A 22,115-nucleotide genomic window follows, 5' to 3' on the forward strand; every position below is an offset into this window, starting at 1 on the left:
CCAAACTGTTTCCTAGAGTGGCTATACCATTTCCTATTCTCACCAACAAAGTAGGAGTGATTTAATTTCTCTGTATTTCCACCAGCATTTGGTATTGTCACTATTTTTTATTTTACTCATTCTGAAAACTGTGTAGCAATAACTCATTTTGTTTTCATTTCTCTAATTTCTAAAGATGTTGAACATATTTTCATATGCCATCTTCAGTGAAACAGTTATGTATTTTCTCATTTTTAATTGGATTTTTTAATATTGAGTTTTGAAATTTCTGTATTCTAGATACTAGTCCTGTGTTAAATATGTGGTTTGCAAAATTTCCCCTCACCTGTAGCCTGTCTTTTCCAAGGGTCTCTTGCAGAGCAAAAGGTTTTGATGAAGTCCAGTTTATTAATTTCTCCTTTTATAGCTCATGCTTTTGGCATTAATTCTGAGAACTCTTCACATAGCCCTAGGTTCCAAAGATTTTACTGAAAGTACTTTTCAAAAGTTTTCAAGTTTTACATTTTACATTTAACTCTGTGACACATTTTGAGTACATTTTTATAGAAAGTGTGAGGTTTACGTTACTGCTCTTTTATTTTTTGCCTATGGATATCTGATTTCTTCAGTGCAATTTATTGAAAAGGCCATTTAATGTTTTTAAGACACAGAAGATCTGAGCAGATATAAAGGCAGATAGAAATGAGCCCTTGGAAAAGTGAGACTAAAGATATAGAAATATAGGAGTAATAGGAACACAGGTCCTTGAGAAGGTGAGAGAAAATGAGGTCTAGTTTTAGTACTTTAGGTATGATGTGTGACAAGCGCAAAGAGTAGGAAAGTCATTGTCATATTTTCTTCTTGTCAGAATCATTTGGGATTATGGGGATTATAGTCAGAATGGTAATTTTGAGAACCATGCAATGCTTTTGATTTATCTTTTCTTCTTGAATTTCATACTATGGAATCATGTCAATATTTACTCACATGTTATTAGTAGTCATTAACTTAAATCCTCTGGCTATTAATTTAGCACATACTTAATGTAGTTTCCACTTATGAAATAATTCTCCTCTTGAGGAGTTTATAATCAAGTTGAGAAGGCTGAAAAAAGGTGAAATAGTTCAAAGAAAAATTTAAAATATATTGGAATGCTGAAGACAGGTCTCCAGTTCCTTATTCAAAACATTTAAGGCTGAGAAATCAGGATGGAGACTTTTATTACCTTATTTTAGAAAGGCAATATTATTTGTAGTTCTTATAATGTGGAACAACTTCAGTGGGCTATAGGTTCACAATACTCAAAACCAAACTCTGTATAATAATATATGTACATATATACAATGAAAACTATATAGTATAATAAATGACTAAATACAGTGGGTTTGTCATTAAAATAATTTGGTGCTTTTGGGGAAGAGGGGTATATATGGCTCTATTATTTAAAATATATTTTATTACATATATTTAAGGCATTCAGCATGATATTATGATACCTATTTAGTAAAATGCTTACTGCAGTAACACAATTAATGTGCTCATCATCTCATGTGAACTATGAATCAAATTAAAGAGGAAAAAACAAAAGTTGCTGAACATGGTGGTGCATGTGTGTAATTCTAGTACTTAAGAGGCTGAGACAGGAGGATTATAGGTTCTAGGACAGCCTCAGCAATGTAGTAAGACTTATCAACCTAGCAAGACCCTGTTTAAAAAAATACATACAGAAGAGACGCTGGGTTCTGGGCAGGGGTCGCGCGCAGGGCACGCCAGATGGGGCCCGGGTTGCGGGACTCTGGGCCCCGGACCGAACTGCGAGTAGTACGCCAGACCCCTGGAGAAACCGGGCCCAGTAAGACGCTGGGTTCTGGGCAGGGGTCGCGCGTGGTGCACACCAGCTGGGGCCCGGGTCGCGGGACCCTGGGCCCCGGGCCGAACTGCGCGTAGCATGCCAGACCCCTGGAGAAACCGGGCCCAGTAAGACGCTGGGTTCTGGGCAGGGGTCGCGCGCGGGGCACGCCAGCCGGGGCCCAGGTCGCGGGACTCTGGGCCCTGGGCCGAACTACGAATAGCACGCCAGACCCCTGGAGAAACCGGGCCCAGAACAGAAAAAGATAAAGAAAAATATCGGAGAGGAGGTAAGAAAGCCGTTATGGATGCCAGGACACTGGAGATGCAGACAAAACTTATCTAAATGCACTGGAACTTATGGAAAAATTCGCCGTGAAAGAGGACTGCTATTTCTCTATATTGTTAAGAATCTCAGACATCACATATAAGGAGAGAGTTTAGCGGAGACCAAGGAGAAATGCGGTGTTGAAAGAGTTCTCCGCGATGGTGGTGGAGACTTGTATTCAGGAGAAGCAGAAACCGGATCTTACCAACTTTATTTTTTTGGAGAAATTACACCAAATGTTGAATGCTACCATCACGCATGCTTAGGAACACTGGAAAACATTCAGAGTGGAAAAAGAGCCTGGGAAGGATTTGAAACGGTGGAGGCAGTGGCAATGCCAGTGGCCAATACTCAGGGGAGGCAGAGATCTGATACATTACACCTGGAACCTTTGAAATAATAACCACAGAGACAGTGATCAGAACCTGCTGAGGGGTTAGGCGGGCGCCGGGGCCCGTGGCCGACATCTGAGTTTGCTGTGAGGCAAGGCCACTACTGAGGCCTCCATGGCCGGGATTGGAACCTGCCGAGGGGTTAGACCGATGCTGGAGCCAGCGAGGCCGGCATTGGAGCCTGCCATGAGGCAAGGCACTTGTGCTGGGGCCTCCGAGGTCGGGTCCGGAACCTGCTGAGGGGTTAGGCCGGTGCTGGGGCCAGCGAGGCTGGCATCGGAGCCTGCCATGAGGCAAGGCCGGTACTGGGGCCTCCGAGGCCAGGATAAGAGCCTGCCGAGGGGTTAGGCCGGTACTGGGGTCAGCAAGGCCGGCATCAGAGCCTGCTGTGAGGCAAGGCCGGTGCTGGGGCCTCCGAGGATGGGACCGGAGCCTGCTGAGGGGTTAGGCCGGTGCTGGGGCCAGCAAGGCCGGCATCAGAGCCTGCCATGAGGCAAGGCCGGTACTGGGGCTTCCAAGGTCAGGATAAGAGCCTGCCGAGGGGTTAGGCCGGTGCTGGGGCCAGTGAGGCCGGCATCGGAGCTTGCCATGAGGCAAGGCCGGTACTGGGGCTTCCGAGGCCGGGATAAGAGCCTGCCGAGGGTTAGGCTGGTGCTGGGGCCAGTGAGGCTGGCATCGGAGCCTGCCGTGAGGCAAGGCCGATGCTGGGGCCTCCGAGGCCGGGATAAGAGCCTGCTGAGGGGTTAGGCCGGTGCTGGGGCCAGCGTGGCCGGCATCGGAGCCTGCTGTGAGGCAAGGCCGGTGCTGGGGCCTCTGAGGCTGGGATTGGAGCCTGCCGAGGGGTGAGGCCGATGCTGCGGCCAGCGAGGCCGGCATTGGAGCCTGCCGTGAGGCAAGGCTGGTGCTGAGGCCTCCGAGGCCGGGATTGGAGCCTGCCATGAGGCAAGGCCGGTGCTGAGGCCTCCGAGGCCGGGATTGGAGCCTGCCTTGAGGCAAGGCCGGTACTGGGGCCTCTGAGGCCGGGATAAGAGCCTGCCGAGGGGTTAGGCAGGTGCTGGGGCCAGCGAGGCTGGCATCGTAGCCTGCCGTGAGGCGAGGCCAGCATCGGAGCCTGCCATGAGACATGGCCAGTGCTGGGGCCTCCTAGGCCGGGAATGGAACCTGCCGAGGGGTTAGGCCGGTGCTGGGGCCAACGAGGCCGGCATTGGAGCCTGCCATGAGGCTAGGCCGGTGCTGGGGCCTCTGAGGCTGGGATGGAATCCTGCCAAGGGGTTAGGCCAGTGCAGGGGCCAATGGCCAGCATCGGAGCCTGGCGTGAGGCAAGTTCACTCCTGCGGCCTCCAAGGCTGGGACCAAAGCCAGCTTAGGGGTTATACCGGTGCAGGGGCCAGCGAGACCAGAACTGGGGCCTCCCATGAGGCAAGGCCGCTGCTTGAGCCAGCGAGGTCTGGATCAGTCCACTGAGTAGCCAGGCCACTACTGGGACCATCAAGTGTGGGATCGGTACTTGCAACGCAGCATGCACAGAGAAATATCGCAGAAAATATAAATCAGACGCTTCTCTTAATCAGCAATAACTAGGAGGAAAAGGGCAACAGGAAGAGGTTGAGCTATAGAAAGGGCCCTATAGTGAAGCAATTAATGTGACCAATCAGAGGGTATGTAATACTGGAGGACGGAGCCTCTTTAAAACGCAGGAGGTACACAAACAAATGTATCAAAGTAAATCACCAAAAAAGCGTGGGATGGAGAGAGGGGGGGATGGGGGCTGGAGGAGGGCTAATTGGATAATGTGTGCTTGTATATCCTCTCAAGTCTTGTACTCCAATGTGATTGATATATGACTACAATGCACCAATTTAAAAAATAAATTAATAAAATATAAATAAATAAAAAATAAAAAAATAAAAAAATACATACATACATACATACATACATACATACATACATACATAAAAAGGGCTGGAATTGTGTCTCAGAGGTAGACTGCTCCTGTTTTCAATCCCTAGTACTAGAGAAAAAGGCTGCTTTCTAAAATATTTGGGTTTTGGAATTGTGGAAAGGGCTCACAAAACTGATTGTTATGGCACAGGTAAAAGCTTCCCAAATATTTCAAACAGAATCTGATACTCAAAATACGGAGTGATTTGTTCAAATGTATAACCATTATCATCTGGAAACTTTTTAAAAATTACAAGTCTCAGGACCTATTTAATACCAACAATTGTGTTGGGGCCTAGTAATTTGTATTTAATAAGCCTTATATGAAATTCTGATACATGCTAAATTTTTTTAAATTTATTTTTTATTAATGCTCTGTATTCATACATCATAATGAGATTAAAAAAAACTTTTGTATACATACATGCACACATCATCCAATTAGCCCCTACCCGATTCCCACCCCATTCCCTCTCTATCCTTCCTTCCCATGCTTGGCTTAGTGGTTGGCATCTAGTATTATAGCAATTTATCCAAAATTAACAATGATAATCTCACATAACAGTTTCATTTGTCTGATACCAAGCTTTTGATGACTTAAAGATAACATTTCAATATTTCTTTTTGCTTTCTTTCTTACCAGAGAATTTTTTTTCTTTTTTCTTTTTGGTGAAACTATCATACATTTATTTATTTATTTTTCAGAAAAAAATCTATCCTAATGTGGAATATGGACTCTAGATACCCAAAATGATTTAAAAAAAGAACAAAGCTAGGAGATGTATATTTTCTGATTTCAAACCATATAAAGCTACAATAATTGAAACAGTATAGTACTGTTATAAAGGCAGATATATAAACCATTGGAGTTAAATAAAAGCCTAGAGATAAATTCTTCCATATATTGTCAAGTTATTTTTGACAAGGTTTCCATGAACATTTGGTGGAGGAAATAATAATCTTTTCACTAGATATTGTTGAAAAATAATAATTACATGGAAAAGAATAAAATTGGACCCTTACCTAATCCAATATATACAAGTATTAACTCAAAATAGATAAAAGACCTAAATATAAATCTTAAGACTACAAACTTTTGGAAGAAAATCTGGGTCATAAAACCTCACAACATTGAAATTGGCAGTGATTTCTTGGATATGATTTCAATGGCACAGGCAACAGAAGGGTAAAAAAAACTTCCTAAAAATAAAAAAAAAATTGTATATCCAAAGACAATGTAAACAGAGTTAAAAGTTACTGATAGAATGGGATAAAATATTTCCAAATGCTATATCTGAAGGTATATTAATATTCCAACTAGAAATCCTAAAAATTAGCAACAATAAAAGCAAACAATACAATTTAGAGATAGGTAAAAGACTAACATAAATAATGAATCTCCACAGATAACCAATCTTAGTTGTCTGTTGGATGGAAAATCTTGTTTCTCTGGTTCTGGTGTGTGTTACCTATTTCCTCTTTGTAGTTAATCTCTTTGAGTATTTTCTCTAGCGCTAGTTTTGAAGACATAAATTCCTTCAGTTTCTGTTTGCCATGGAAGCTTCTTATTTCCCCATCTAATTTGATAGAAAGTTTTGCTGGGTAGGAAATTTTTGGCTGGAAGTTGTTTTCTTTCAGAGTTTGGAATATGTTACTCCAAGCCCTTCTGGCTTTCATGACTTGGTTTGGGAAGTCTGGAGTGATTCTAATTCATTTGCCTCTGAATGTCACTTGGCCCTTTGTTTTTGTTGCCTTTAAGATTCTCTGCTTGGCTTCCACACTGGTCATTTTGACAATTATGTGGCATGGGGATCCTCTTCTCCGATCCTGTCTAAAGGGGGTTCTGTAAGTTTCCTGGACCTGTGTATCAACCTCTTGCTCTATGTTTGGAAAATTTTCTGCTATTACTTCCTTGAAGAGATTGTTGATCCCTTTGGTTTCACCTTCTTTTCCCTCCTCTATTCCAATTATTCTTAGCTTAGCTCTCTTAAAATGGGCCCATATTTCTTCAATGTCAGATTCCTGCTGTCGGATTTTTTTTTTCTAATTTAGAAACTATGCGTTCATTTTTGGAGTGATCATCTTCTAAGAGCGAGATTCTGTTCTCCATGTGGTCTAATCGGTTGTTTATACTTTGAATTGAGGCCTTTACTTCATTAATTGCATCCTTTATCTCTTTTTGGTTCTCTCTGAATTCTTTTGAAACACCTCTATTATTTCTGCAGTTATTTTCCTGATTTGATCTTCTAGAAATCTCTGAATTTCTGTTTTATCAGGTTCTGATGTTATGGGGTTGTGGGCATTCATTACTCCATTGTCATTCCTCTTTCCCATGATTTTGGAAGTTTGTGCCTTCTCTGGGTTCTTCCCTTGGGTCACAACGACTTCACTTAAGGTGCTCTGGATCTCGATTCTGTGGTATCTCAGTCCCCACTACTCCTTTACTAGGTTGTTTGGCAGAGTCTCAGACCCAGGGAGTCAATCGAGGCTGCTTTAGACCATGGGGGGTGCCAGGTTGGGCGTTCTCCTATGGTGTGATATCTCTGCCACTGCCACTCCCCCACTGGGTCAAGTCCCTGGGAGTGCTGTACTGGGATTTCTTCTCTAGGGGCTGCAATTTGACTCACTGTTGTTGAGTACACCGATGGAGCTGTAGTGGACTCGGTGAATTCGCTGCTGCTGCCCCTGGTGGCAATATGGTGCTGTTGTCACGCCCTCACCCGTGAGGCTGGCGTATTTCTTCTCTGGTTTTGCTCTCTGCTTTGAGTCCCTGCAGGGTGTGCTGAGCCCAGCCACTGGGAACCTTAGATGCTCCCTGCGCCAGAAAATCTGCCGAATCCCGCCCAGCTGTTCCACAGCGTCTCACCTCGGCTCACTGTCCGTCACTCCTCTCTGGAGCCTGGTGGGCTGTTGAGTGTGTTTGTCTGGTGCCGCCCGGTGAAGTTGCCGCTGCCGCCGGCAATAAGGTGCTGCTGCTGCATCCTCGGCCGTGAGGCCAGCGTATCTCCTCTGTGGCTCTGAGGTCCGTTCTGAGTTCCCCTCCTCTTTGGGGCCTGGTGCTGCAAAAGAAGATGGCACCTGCCACTCCACGCCGTGGCTCCAGCCACAGCACTGTGATCTGGTTTCTTTCTGTGTCTCGTTTTTCTAGTCCTCTTTTTCTCTGTCCCTTGTAATTACATTTTTTGTTTCTCTGCTGATGTTTTCTGACTATGAAAGGCGCTGATTTTGTAGTAATAGAGATTGGTTGTTAGCGGGGCTCATAAGCCCCGCTTTTCTCCGTCACCATCTTCCCGGAAGTCCTTTGAGACCCTCCATGCTAAATTTTTTAATTGTATATATTGAAGGCATAGAGGATGATGTTTGATATACTTACATACTGTGATACTGCTACTATTTTCAAGCAAATTAACATGCCCAGTTTGTTGAGTACCTATTTACCCTTTAATTTTGAGAACTACTAACATAGCAAGAGGAATTTGAAGCCACCAAATACAAAGTAATGAAGAGATGGAAACATTAATTAAACTGAATTGTAGTGCATAATGTATACATGTAATGCAATGTCACACTAAACCTAATAAATATGTGCAATTATTATGTGTTAATAAAAATTTTGAGCCGGGCGTGGTGGCGCACGCTGGTAATCCCCGCGTTTGGGAGGTGGAGCCAGGAGGATCTCGCAGGTTCGAAGCCAACTGCTCTGGCTTAAGAGACCCTGTTTCCAAATAAAAATATAAAATAGGTCTGGGAGTGTAGCCTGGAAGTAGAAGGGCTTCCAGAAACCCCAGTACTACCAAAAAATTTAAAAAAATTTTTTTGAAAAACATTTAAAGAGATAGAAATGTTAACTACCCTGAACTGATTATACATCATATACATCTATCAAAATGCTACATTGTACCCATAAGTTCATGCAATTAAAAACTTTAAAAAAAATCACTTCGCAATAATCATGCTGAACATAAATGGCTTCAACTGACCAATAAAAAGACATAAGGTGGCAAAATGAATTAAAAACCAGAATCCATATATCTGTTGCCTTCAAGAAATACACCTTACAAATATAGTAACAAACTTAAGGTAAAGAACTAAAGCAAGGTAATTCATGCCAATTAAATACGTTTTAAAATGAGTGGTGTGTGCATGTATGCCTATACCATCTTGTATCCCATTATGATGTATGACTACAGTGCACCAATAAAAATGTAGATTGTAGAGAGGATTTAAAATCAGATGTTCCTGACTTAAAACTTAAGTCATTTATTGATGCTATTTCCCTTGCTCTCAAAGTATAAAGAAGAGATTGATTGATGTAAGCTCAGATAGTAATGGTGACTTCAAAGAACGTACATTGAGAAATATTTCACTTTAATCTAGTAGATAAGAATATATGAATTTTGTAATGTGCACCCCTGGAAGACCAGTCTTGTCCCTTAATTGTATCAGGAAGAAACATAAGCATTGAAAATTCCCTGTTTTATTTTCTGTATGTTCATTCCTAGAACATGGTAAAATTTATTTTGCTATTTATTTAAGATCAAGGTGGTAATTTAGCATAATTGTGAAAATTATGAGTTAGTAGTGATGTAAGGATAAAAGCTTCTCAAATATTCCTAAAATGGTTTTTGACCTATTATTTTATCTATGATATAAATATATTTTCCTGTTAGTTGATGTGTCTTGATTCTTTACTTTCAGCATAGTTCTCTGCAAAGAGTGACAAATTTTTAAAAAAATCCAATTGAATGCCATTAAAACATCCTTTCTCAAGTAAATGATAGTTATTTGTGTAGTCTCAGCACGACTTAAAAGGTAAGAATCCATATTGACTAGGAAATTACGGGTTTCAACTTAAAGGGTGAGAAAAGGGGAAAATTGAGGACACTGATCATTTTGCTTCTTATTCATCGATGACTTCGTTCTGAAAGTGAGCAGCCAGACATTAATATGGATGTGCTGAGAATGAGACCTAGCAAAACGCAAACCTAACACTCCCTCGGGACGTGTTCCAATAACTCCATGTTGTATCGATCTCCCTTGAAAAAGAATGCGATGTCGGAAAATAAATCACCGTAGAAACGCAATGGCACAAAATTCTACCAGACTCCCCCTAACTTTGAGTTCTCCTTTTACTGTTGTGAATAAAACTTTGTTCAAATAGATGAGATGAATAGACCTGGTAGCTTTTAATAGCTAATAACCATATTAGTTTAGGGCAGCTGTTGTAGTTATCTTTTGCTGCATAACAAATCACATCAGCACTTGGTGGCTTACAACAGCAATAGCCATGCTCACAAATCTGCAATTTGGGCAAGGCTCAGTGGAAACAGCATATCTTTATTCTACTCAGTGACCGATGGGACTGCTTGATGGTTGTGGGCTACAATTATATGAAGGTGTACACACTTACAGGTTTGGCTGTTGCTTTATATATTAGGGGATTTTCACCTGTGGGGCTGGGCTTCTTTACAACATCTAAAAGCATTGTAGAGTACAACTTCATTACTTTTCAGTTCTGTTTGAATAAAAACAAACTCTAAAAGTTGTACTCTAAAAGTACTGTAGCAAGCCGGGCGTGGTGGCGCACGCTTGTAATCCCCGTGCTTGGGAGGCGGAGACAGGAGGATCTCGCAGGTTCCAAGCCAGCCACGCTGGCTTAAGAGACCCTGTTTCCAAATAAAAATATTAAAAAATAAATAGGTGTCTGGGAGTGTAGCCCGGAGGTAGAAGTGTTTCCAGGAACTCCAGTACCACACACACACACACACACACACACACACACACACACACACAATAAAGTACTGTAGCAATCTCTCAGGATCCATGGGGGATTGGTTCCCATCACACCCATGATTAGATTTCAAGAGTGAGGATTATGGTCGGGTATGGACAGAGGCAGAGAGAACAAAACAGGTAGAAGATAGATCACTGTTTGAAATTGTTTTATTAGCTGGGCAGAGTGGCACATGCCTGTAATCCAGTACCTGGGAGGCTGAGACAGGAGGATTGCAGGTTTAAGGACAGCCTTAGTAACCTCGTGAGACTCTCTGCAACTTAGTGAGACCCTGTTTAAAAATTAAAAATAAAATAGGGCTTGGGTGTAACTCAGAGGCAGAATGCCCCTGAGTTCTATCTCCAGTATCACAAAAATTATTTCATACTTTTATTGGTGCATTATAATTATACATTCTTATGGTTACATGTAGAATGTCCCCTAAAAGAACTCAAGTATTGTTTTTAGAATTGATGTAATTAAATCATAAGGGCTGTAACGTCATCAGTGGATAAATTTGGATTATTGGGTAGTAACCTAGGCAGGTAGGGTGTGTTTGGAGGAGGTGGGTTTCTGGGGTTGTGATCAGAGGGAGTATGCCTGTACCCTTGAATCCCCTTGCTTGCTCTCTCTAGCTTCTGTTCTCCACGATGTGAGAGCAGAACACATGCTCTCTTCCTTTCTTTCTGCCTCCCATTGCCATGCCCTGAGCTCCACTGATATAACTGACCTAACATGGATGGAGCCCCTGAAATTTCCAGAAATGTGAGCAAATAAATCTTCCTTCCTCTGAGTTGTGTGCTCAGCTTTTTTAAAGGATCACAGCAGTGAGAATGCTGACTGAAACATACATCATAGTAAGATTCAAAGTGGTACCAACATATATGCATACAACACTTTATCACTTTTTATATCCTGGATTATGAAGTCATGTTGTAACTATATAATATACCAATGTTATCATAAAGTCAGGGGAAATAGGATGCCCCTCTTCATGGCACAGTGAAAAGGTTTGAGGCAGGGCAAGTGGAGCTGTTGTTGAAAATTCAGAGCTAAAAAATTATAGCTGATTTTTACAATTGTTTTAACTTTTTATTTTGAAGTAATTTGGCTTATAGATGAATTACAAAAATAGTACAGAGCTCTGATGTACCCTTTGCTCAGTTCCTCCTTATGTTATATCATCCATAGTTATAGAACAAATATTAAAAGCTGGAAAATTAACATCAGTACAATACTATTAACTAAACTAAAGAATTTATGTGGATTTCACCATTTCCTCCAACTATTCTAATTTTGTTTCAGGGTTTAATTCAGGATCCGCTATTATCTTTAGTTCTGCTTCCTTTCTTCCTTGAATCTGTAAAATTTCCTTGGTGTTTCTTTACCTTTCATACTCTTGATGCTTTTGATGAGTACTGGTCAGTGTGTTGGATAGCCCTTCATTTGGTTTTGTCCAATGTTTTTTCATGATCAAACTGAGGTTACACATTCTTGGGAAGATACTATAGTATTTATAGGTAGTGTGCCCTTTCAGTACATCATGTTGGGGGATACATGATACATTATTGGTGATGTTAGTCTTGTTCACTTGGCTAAACTGCCAGGTAGTGTTTACCAATATTCTTTAATAGTACTGTCTGTAGTCATCCCTCAGTATCCATGGGGGATTGGTTACCATCACTCCTAAAGTTTCTTTTCACAGTCCCTTCATAGTCACTTCTCCCCCACCCTTCAGTACTTGCCAGTCACTGCTCTGTTTTGAATGGCTTTTGTTCTGTCTTTCCAGAGTATATATAAACATGCTTTTGGGGTCTGGCCTCTTTCATTCAGCAAAATACACCTAAGAACCATCTATGGCCGGGCATGGTGGCACACACTTGTAATCCCCACGCTTGGGAGGAGGAGACAGGAGGATCGCGCAGGTTCCAAGCCAGCCTTGCTGGCTTAAGAGACCCTGTTTCCAAATAAAAGTATAAAATAGGTCAGGGAGTGTAGCCTGGAGGTAGAAGGGTTTCCAGGAACCCCAGTACCCCCCCCACAAGAACCCCCTATGCTATATAAATTAATAGATCATTTCTTTTAATTTCTCAATAGTATGCTATTGTATGGACATACCACAGTTTAACTATTCATCAATTGAAACAGCTGAGTTATTTCCAGTTTAGGTTTTTAAGAAAAAATGTTTTAGATACTTAAGTGCAAGTTTTCGTGTGAATGTAAGTAATCATATTTCAAGGAGTATGGCTGATGGTATGTACTGTAGGTTTATCAGAAAACTGTCAAACTTTTTTCAGAATAGTTCTGTTGTTTTCCAATTCCACCAGGAACATATGAGAGCTGTGCTTGTTTCAAATCCTTGCAACTGCCACTTGATAGCTCTGTGACTTCAGGTCTCTGAAGTGTTCTGGGAAAGTTGTAAATTTGAAGTAAACTAGTTGTGTGTGTGTGGGTATTTGCGTGTGCGTGTGTATTACTGGGGTTTGAAACCAGGGGCATTCTACCTCTTAGTTATACCCCATCCCTATTTTTTTTATTTCAAAACAAGGTATCGCTAGGTTGGCAAGAGTCTCACTACTTGCTGAGGCTGGCCTCAAACCTGAGTTTCTCCTGTCTCATCCTCCCAAGTACTGGGATTACAAGTGTGCTCCACCATGCCTGGTAAAGTAAACTACTTTTTAACTCTGTATAACACAAGCAGAAACCAGAGTAAAAGAAATTTGATTTTAAAGTTTAAAGAGGCCGGGCGTGGTGGCGCACGCTTGTAATTCCTGTGGTTGGGAGGTGGAGACAGGAGGATCGCGCAGGTTTGAAGCCAGCCGCGCTGGCTTAAGAGACCCTGTTTCCAAATTTAAAAAAGTATAAAAAAGTAGGTCTTGGAGTGTAGCTCAGAGGTAGAAGGGTTTCCAGGAACCCCAGTATCACACACACACAAAAAAGTTTAAAGAGACAACCTAAATTTAACTGGGAAATGAAGGTCAAAACAGAATACTTATACTATTTTGGGGCAAATAGAGCTACACTACATAGAAACATGATATATATGAAGAAAATGGAGATAAACACATCACTTTTAGTAGTTTCCTTCAATATTTACATGCAAAATTGACTCTCTTCTGGACCAGTGAATTCTACTCATACATCTAGCATGCTGGCATTACACTACTTTATGATTATTAATTAATCCCTGGTTGTATATTTGAATGCTTATGGGGCAGAAGAGATTACATAAATAGGCCAATCTTGCTGAATATGATACAATGGAAAGAATGGGGTCAGTGCATACCTTGCTTTAAGATAATTCAAATTCAAATTTATATGTGCTTTTGTGCATGAGCTAACAAGCACAAATGCTCTGGGCACTATGGAAACAACAGTTAGGAGCTTTTAATCTGATTCCTTCTTTATAGTTTGGTCACTGATTCTATAAACAGTGTTCAGTATGGTGCTAGTAGCGGTACCTACTAAGTGTTCAACAGATATTTATTGAATGACTGAATGTCACAAAATCCAGCAAGATATCTAAAATCAATAACAATTACATTAAAACAAACTCCTTTCTTTTTAATCTTAGGAAATTCTAATGGCTTTTATAGATCTTACAGAATTTCTTATCCTATCCTAAGTTTTGACAAGGTCTCTATGCACTATATACTATGGGGAACTAAAATTAAAGCAACAAAAAGACTAACTTCAATATCTAACAGCAATGCATATGGTATTTCTACAACAGTTATTGAATCAATCAAGTGATGACATAAGAAGTTTTAGGTGTTTTTTTTTTTTACCATGTGAAATAGCTAGTATCAGTTAGTGAATGGAAAGTAATGCATTTCTTTAAGATTAAAAATTTTCAAATCAAGCCGGGCGTGGTGGCGCACACTTGTAATCTCCGCGCTTGGGAGGCTGAGACAGGAGGATTGCGCAGGTTCGAAGCCAGCCTCAGCTACTTAGTGAGGCTCTCAGCAACTTAGTGAGACCCTGTTTCCAAGTAAAATAGAAAATGGGTCTGGGAGTATAGCCTGGAAGTAGAAAGCCTCTGGGTTCCACCCCTAATACCACCAACAAATAAATAAATAAATAAATAAGTAAATAAAAATAAATAAAAATTTCCAAATCACCTCTGACTTCCATCTCTATCATCTCACATATTCTTTCAGGCTCTGGGACTGTTTAATGGGGGCTATTTCAGAGGATCAAGAAAAAAGGACTGTTTTAAGCTGCCACTCATTCCTAAGGAATAATTTGGAGTTTAGATTAAAATCGTTATTGGAGTCCAAATTTGGTGAGTGTTTTTAAGAAAAATTGGAGGGACAGCAAGTGCTTTATTTAACTTCTCAGTTGTCATTTTATCTCTAAAGGATTGAGGGACTTTTTTGGAGGTAGAGTGGGAGCAAAATGAAAATTATAGGTTAGGAGATAAAAAGCCTTTTGGGCTAAGGGAAGACTGCAGTAATGGAGATGGCAAATCTCAAGGTGGGAAGGACACATTTATATAGAAGAACTCAGCTGTAACAAAGAATTCCCAGGGGCAAGTGAGAAACAAGAATAAATTAGGTACAAAGCGCAGGAATCCCTGAGAATTTGTAATGTGAATGTAACCAGATGTTTTCTCTGAGCCATAAATTCTAGATCTACCTGGTTTATGATTACCCACAACTAACATGACATTGGTCAAATTTACATCAGTCAGTCAACATCATATATTTTTTATTTCTATTGCTGCTATTTTAAAAAGGGCATCTTGTTCATGTTTCCAATTATATTCCTATTTGTACTGCTTTTCTCTGGCTCACTTTTTTTCTGGCTCATTTTTTAACATACAGGAGAAAATGAATTTTGTAATTAAAACTTTGTACCCTTAATGATCTACTGCACTGATGGTTACTATAACAGATAACAATGTATTGCCCATTTCAAAATTGTTTTAAAAACTAGATTTTGAATGTTTTCACCACAAAATGATAAATATGTGAGGTGATGGATTATTAGTTAAATTTAACCATTCGTATTGTGAAGAAATACACAATACCTTTGAGCCCACAGATATATATAAATATCATTTGTTGATTACAGATAAAATAAAATAACTGGCCTACAGCAAAAAATATCTGAGTCAATTTAAACCCAGTGTTTCAAATACCATATATCCATATAACCAAGGCATTATTTGATCCCTGACATAATTTATCTTCTTTGTGTGTTTAGTTCTAGGGATTAAACCCAGGGATGTTCTATCTTCAAGCCATACCCCCAGTCCTATTTTTATTTTTGTTTTGAAACAGGGTCTCACTAGGTTGACTGTCTCCCTCTATTGCTGAGGGTGGCTTCAAACCTACAATCCTCCTGTCTCAGTCTTCCAAGTACTGAGATTACAGATAGGCATCACCATGCCTGGCTTGATTAGCATATACAAAGTACTTAAAAGACTTAACACTAAAAAGCTAAATAATTCAATTAAGAAATGGTCAACTGAGCTAAATAGACGCTTTTAAAAAGAATAAATGCAAATGGCCAATACATACATGAAAAAATGTTTAACATCATTAGTAATCAGGGAGATGCAAATCAAAACTACACTGAGATTCCATCTAACTCCAATCATAATGGCAATCATCAAGAATTCAGACAATAAATGCTGGTAAGGAGGTGGGTAAATAGGAACTCTTCTACATTGCTGGTGGGATTGAAAATTAGTGCAGCCACTATGGAGATCAGTGTGGAGATTCTTCAGAAAATTGGGAATAGATCCACCATATGATCCAGCTATACCAGCTTAATTAATAAGCTGCAACTAAACACTTAAGAATTAGGTCTCACAGGTAAATTTATATAAATAATGAAAAACTTGATTTGCTTTTGCCATCTTTACCCTTCCCTCCATTGTGCAAATATAGGTTGTAATATACAACCACCACACATTGAAAATCCTTTACCTTCCCTAGCCCTTAGAACTATAAATACTGAAATACTAAAGGGTTCTGGTTTTTATGAGCACATTGTTGCCACATTTTATCTATTCCCAGAGGAAGAAATATGAATTTCATGTGGAAAAGCAAGGTTTGGGAAGATGTTTAGATGAGACAATGGCTGAAAGGCTAATAGGTTGATCAGACTTTTACATATTTAAAAAATAGCAGAGGTAGCCTCTCTGTGTGGTTGTTACTGTGTAGTTTAGGGCACAAATCCACAGAATTTTAAATGATGACTTTATATTTACATAGAGAATTTCTTCAAGGAATTCACATTCCTTAGGAATGGCTCCTTTAATTCTCATAGCTTAGGGAACCTGTGTGGGAAGATATCTTTATGGCCAGTTGTCATCAATGAAGAATCTGAGCCTGAAATGTGCTTATAACTTTCTCAAGGTCACTCTAGCCAGACCGATTTGCCAGAAGTGGGGAAATCCAGAGTAATATCAGTTTGCTATGTGGAGGAAGGTCTAATGTGAGTCAGTGGGGTGAGGGAGAAACATGGCTATTCAGAAACTATCTTCCATCAATTTTACTCCCCTATGTAATCTATGGCTGAGACACAATATCTTTGGTTACTGTTCCCCAACCCATGATACTCTGAACACTGGGTTATATAAGACATCTATAGATCTTCATTGGAAAATAAAAAAAAGACTTCCATTCTCAAATAAATTGAAAAACAGCTTCATGCTATATCTGCTATTTGTTGATTCATAATTCCTATTAGTGCAGTAAAAAACTCTAAGAAGTCCTGTGGTGAAGAAAATTACCTAACTTTTAAAAGCCACAGTCTCCCAGACTTATTTGGACATGGAAATAGTTTCTTTTATAAAGCCCATCTTAATGATTTATAGACCTGCATTTCAATGGATCACTTTCTGGGGAAATAGAGTTCTTAGATAAAGGCTCTGGTGAGGAAATGCTCCTCTAAAATCTGTTTTTATTCTCTGATATTGTGGGGCTCATGTTTTGTGTTGAGGCTTCATTGACTGGAGCCTTGGATATATAGCAGGTCATCTCAGTGTTGGTAGCTAAGTTTTAGTAGGCGGAATGGGATGGTGCTGAAAAACTACCCAAAAGAACTGCCATTACCTTGAGCTCCAATCTCCTTTCCACTTGCTCCTAATTCTAGTTTCACTCACTCATCTTGGGCCATTTGTTTGGAACTGTGCCACAGTGCTCTGTGTGCTTAGCACTGAAAGGATAAACAGTCACAAACCAAGTAGCAAATCTGGTACAGATGAAAGCCAAGGAGGATGAGGAGGAGTTAATAACTAATGAGCTATACTGTAAGAGGAGATTAGCACCAGAGCACAGGAGAGAACAGAGCTTTGGGAATTTAGGGTAGAGATAATAGGGGCTAATGGGAAGATGAGGAATATGACATTCAGATATAGAGGTCTTATGTAGGTCAAACCTAAAAATTATGGTGCCTGGAATGCCAGATAAGGTCTCAGGGCTATAGAAGGGTCCAAGGTAATGCCACGCCAGGAAATTTCATTCAGGTTGCTTCTGGACATTGGTTATGGAAATCGGCATGAGCTATTTTAACCATTTTAGGTTGCTCTGCAAATTGCTAACTAAAATTTATTTGGAAAACAGTTGTCTTTTTATACGGAGAATACTATCTAGTGGAAAACCTATAAGAAGAAAACACTGCATTGTAATAATCATCTGCCTTAACTCAAAAGAGAGAGGTACATAGATGTTGGGCAGTGTTCAGATGCAAATTCTCCTTTCCACCTTTTTCCTAGGCAATAAATGCTGTCTTCCCTCCCATACACAACTTGTTCTGATTGTGATCAAGTAGAACAGGAGCTCTTATCCTTCAAATACCATTTTAACCATTCTTGAGCTAGACAGCATGAAAGGAAGTGATTGAAGGATAGCATTGGAAATTGACAGGAGGATCACAGGTTTGAGTTTGGCCTTAGCAACTTAGTGGGACCCTGTTTCAAAATTAAAAAAAATAGAAAGGTATGGGGAAGTGTAGCCCTAGGTTCAGTCTCCAGTACATCAAAAAAAGAAAGAAAAAGAACCTCAAGTATGATGTAATTGCAATACACTAATAAAAGTATGTACCTGCATCTATAAAATCTAGCCTTGCTACAAAATATTGGGTGGCAATAAATTGTAGCTCTCTTACATTTAAAAAAGAAAGAAAAAGGAAAGAATGAAAAAAGAAAAATGGTATCACAGAGAGAGAGAAAAGACAAAATGTTACTTTTTATTTCTTGATAAAGATATTGGATTCAGTGCTGTTTGTGACACTTCCTTACAGGTAGAAGCACTCTGTGCATTCTCTACATTTTACATGTAAGACAACTTTTGGACTGATGCAATTGTTCTAAAATAATGTTAACATCAAATAAGAGAAAAACAATTAGAAGACACTTTTGTTTGAAATCAGTATGACTGAATAAAATATATTAATAAAGCACAGTGAATAATCTTGATCGCTTGATAAATTGCCTGCTCTAGAGAGCATGTGCAGCTCTTGTAGAATCTATTGAGAAAACAAAGAAATCCTGTCAAGATGACATCTGCTTCTTCTGTGGAGCACGTTGGGAGTCGTGAGGTTTTAAATATGATGCAGTTAGAAGCATCATGTACTTAATCAGCTGGCAAGGAGGGATGTTTGTTTCTCTTCTTAAGTGTTCATGGATTATAGAATGCAGGCCACATTTGAGTTTACTGGAAAATTAGTAGGACACTTAGCTTGAAGAAGCTTACTGAAAGTGCTGCCCACAATGTCTAAGTGCACTGCTGGCTCTGCAACAATTAACTTTGGTGAGATAGTGCTTGGGTGGTGTATCAGTTAACTATGGCCACATTAATGCTGTGTAACAAACAACTACAGAGTCAAACAACAAAAGGGTAATCAACACATCAACAAACCATGAAAAGTTATTAATTGCCTTATATATCTGAGAGTTGCCTGGGACTGGCTATTCTGCTTTGTGTGCCCCTCATTTTCCTCCTGGAATGAATGGGCTTGTCTAGGGATGTTTTTGTTGTGATGAAAAATGCACAAGAGAAAACAGAAACACAAGGTATCTTAAGGTCTACACTTGGAACTGGCAAATTTATACTTCTGTCTCATTTTATTAGCTGAAGCAATTCACATGGCCAAAGTGACAATCAAGGGACTGAGAAATATATTCTGTCTCTTAGGAGGCCATAGCAGGGGTGTGGCTATTAGAGAGTTGTGATGAGTTGAGACCAAATAGCAATGCACCACAGGGAGAAATTAGATATGTCTACTTTGGCAATATGTTTAATCCAGGGTATCCAGAAAAATTCTGAGTGACTTGGTCCCAAGCAAGGCAAACATTTTTTACTTTCCTTTTGTAGCAAAACCTGTTAGCCATTGACTAAAATCCATTACCACTTCTTGGGAATATAACTTTTCCACTTTTCCTGCCTTTTCTTGAAGTTTGGTAAGGTCATATGACTGAGGTAAAGCCAATGAAATTTGAATGGAAATTGCAAGTGTGTCTCCCAAATCTCTCTTATTTGCGTACCTCTACGATCTTTTTACTTGTGGCTAATGGGGTGATGATACTTAGGGTTATACTGAAGCCATGTGTTGAAGATAAAAGAGCTGCCATCAACCTAATTAACCAAGTGATTGTCTGGTATAGAATAGATCTTCCTTGTTCTGCCCTGAACCTATACTTGCTTTAGATTATAACATGAGTGAGTGGCCCATGCTTGTAATCCCAGCATTTGGGAGGCTGAGACAGGAGGATCATGGTTTGAGAACAGCCTCAGCTACTACTTAGTGAGGCCCTTTGCAAATCAATGAGACCCTGTTTCAAAATAAAGAATTAAAAAATATGACTAGGGGTGTAGCTCAGAGGTCGAATGCCCCCGAGTTCCATCTCTAGTACTGTAAAAAATAAAATAAAATAAAACAAAAAAAATGAGTGAGAAAAATGCACTTCTGTTGTGCTCAACCATTAAGTTTTTGAATCATTAAATGTAACAGATTGCCTACACTGCTCTAACTAATACAGCAGTCATATCCTCTTAATATCCTCACCCCTCTGTATCTGTTTACTTCTAACCACTGTTCACCTGTTCTTAGTTGTAGACTTGAGTTTGAATGTAGTAATGCACTGATTCCTGTTGGACTTTATTGCTTCTTTCTGTACATTTTTAATTTAGACTCTCTGGATGCTCAGGGATGCTTTTTTGAAAACTACCATTTCAGAAAGTTAGAGATTCCCAGGATTCTATCCCTGAATTATCTAATATGCTGCTTGTTCTTCACATCAGGAGGTAAGTCTTTGTGTGTGTCTATGTGGTACTGGGGATCAAACCTAGAGCATCATTTATACTAGGTAGGTATCCTACCACTGAGCCATTTCTCTAGCTCAGAAAATCAGACATTTTTGTCTCCAAAATAAACATCCATCATCAGGACCATATTGTTGTAGAAAGAACATCTAGGATTTAAGATAGAATACACTTGAATTTGAATTATGGTTCTATTGGTGTAATTTGGGGGTTTAGTATTTCCTATTTGGGAAGTAGAGACAACTGTATCTATTTTACAAGTTTGGTCTTAAGAGTTAAATGAGAAAATAAATGCATTGTTCTTACCATACGTTTAGTACCTAATAAATAACATTATTCAGTATATCATCTTCATAATTATGATTACTATGTAGGGTGAATTGATTGATTGTCCTCATTTTTTTCCTCTTTGTAGCCATGTTCTTTGCCAAATAACTTTCAAGTTATTCCCTGTCTTATTGTGAATAAAGTTTTATCCCCCATCCATTAAGTCTGATCTTGGCCATGTAATTTTCCTTGGCCAAGTTGTGATGTAGGCAGGAGTTTAAAATCTGCTTAACCTGTGGAGTCTATTTTCATATACCTCTACCACTGATAATAGAGGACATTTATTAAAGCAAATCTCCTAGCCCTAGGAAGAGGATGAGAAATATGTGAAACAAAGCTATTCCAACTCATGCAGACACTAAGAAGCAGAGTGTCTCAAACAATTCATTGACTTGTGACACTTTTTAAAGCTGCTAAAGTTTTGAATAATTTGTTACACAGTGTTACTGTGATTATATCTAACTGCTACCTTTAGAAAACGTAGAATCCATATCACATTTTTTATTTTTGAATTTTTATTTATTTAAAACAATTTTATTGGTGCATTGTAGTCATACATCTTGATGGGATAGAAGACTTGTGTAGACATACATGCACACATCACCCAATTAGCCTTTACCCAATCCCTACCTTATTCCCTCCTCATCCTTCTTCCCATGCTTGGCTTAGTGATTGATATGTTTAAGTACATCATGTCCTTTAGAGAGTTTCCCTCTTCCCCCTCCTATCTCCTCAGTTATGTTGCCTTATTTGCTCCTTTATAGGATCTCCTTCATCTAGAGTTCCTCCTTTTACCCAGTTCTCCCTAGCTTTTGCATATTAGGGAAAGTGTCCAATTGCTTTTGTGACTGACTAATCTCACTTAGCATACTGTTCTCCAGTTCCATCCATTCCCCTGTAAATGATGTAATTGAATTTTAATAACAATCAAAGAACCCACGGTGACCAGAAATTATTTGTCTGGCCTTCCAGAGATGTTTAGGGTCATATCAGAGATGTATGGGGTCATGTAGGGCCAAAGACAGTTCTCAAGTATAACATTTCAGGAAGCACCCACTCTCAGGGTGCATGCAAGTGTAGACTAGCACTCTTGTGTCTACTGGGAGATTGATGCCAAGGGCTGTCTGTCTCCAAGCTATATTCCTACACCTTTTTATTTTTATTTGGAAGCAGGGTCTCACTAAATTTCTGAGTGTCTGGCTACATTTCTCAGGCTGGCCTCAAACCTAAAACCCTCCTGTCTCAGCCTT

This window comes from Muscardinus avellanarius, assembly GCF_963383645.1.
Source record: "Muscardinus avellanarius genome assembly, chromosome: X".
Lineage (NCBI taxonomy): Eukaryota > Metazoa > Chordata > Mammalia > Rodentia > Gliridae > Muscardinus > Muscardinus avellanarius.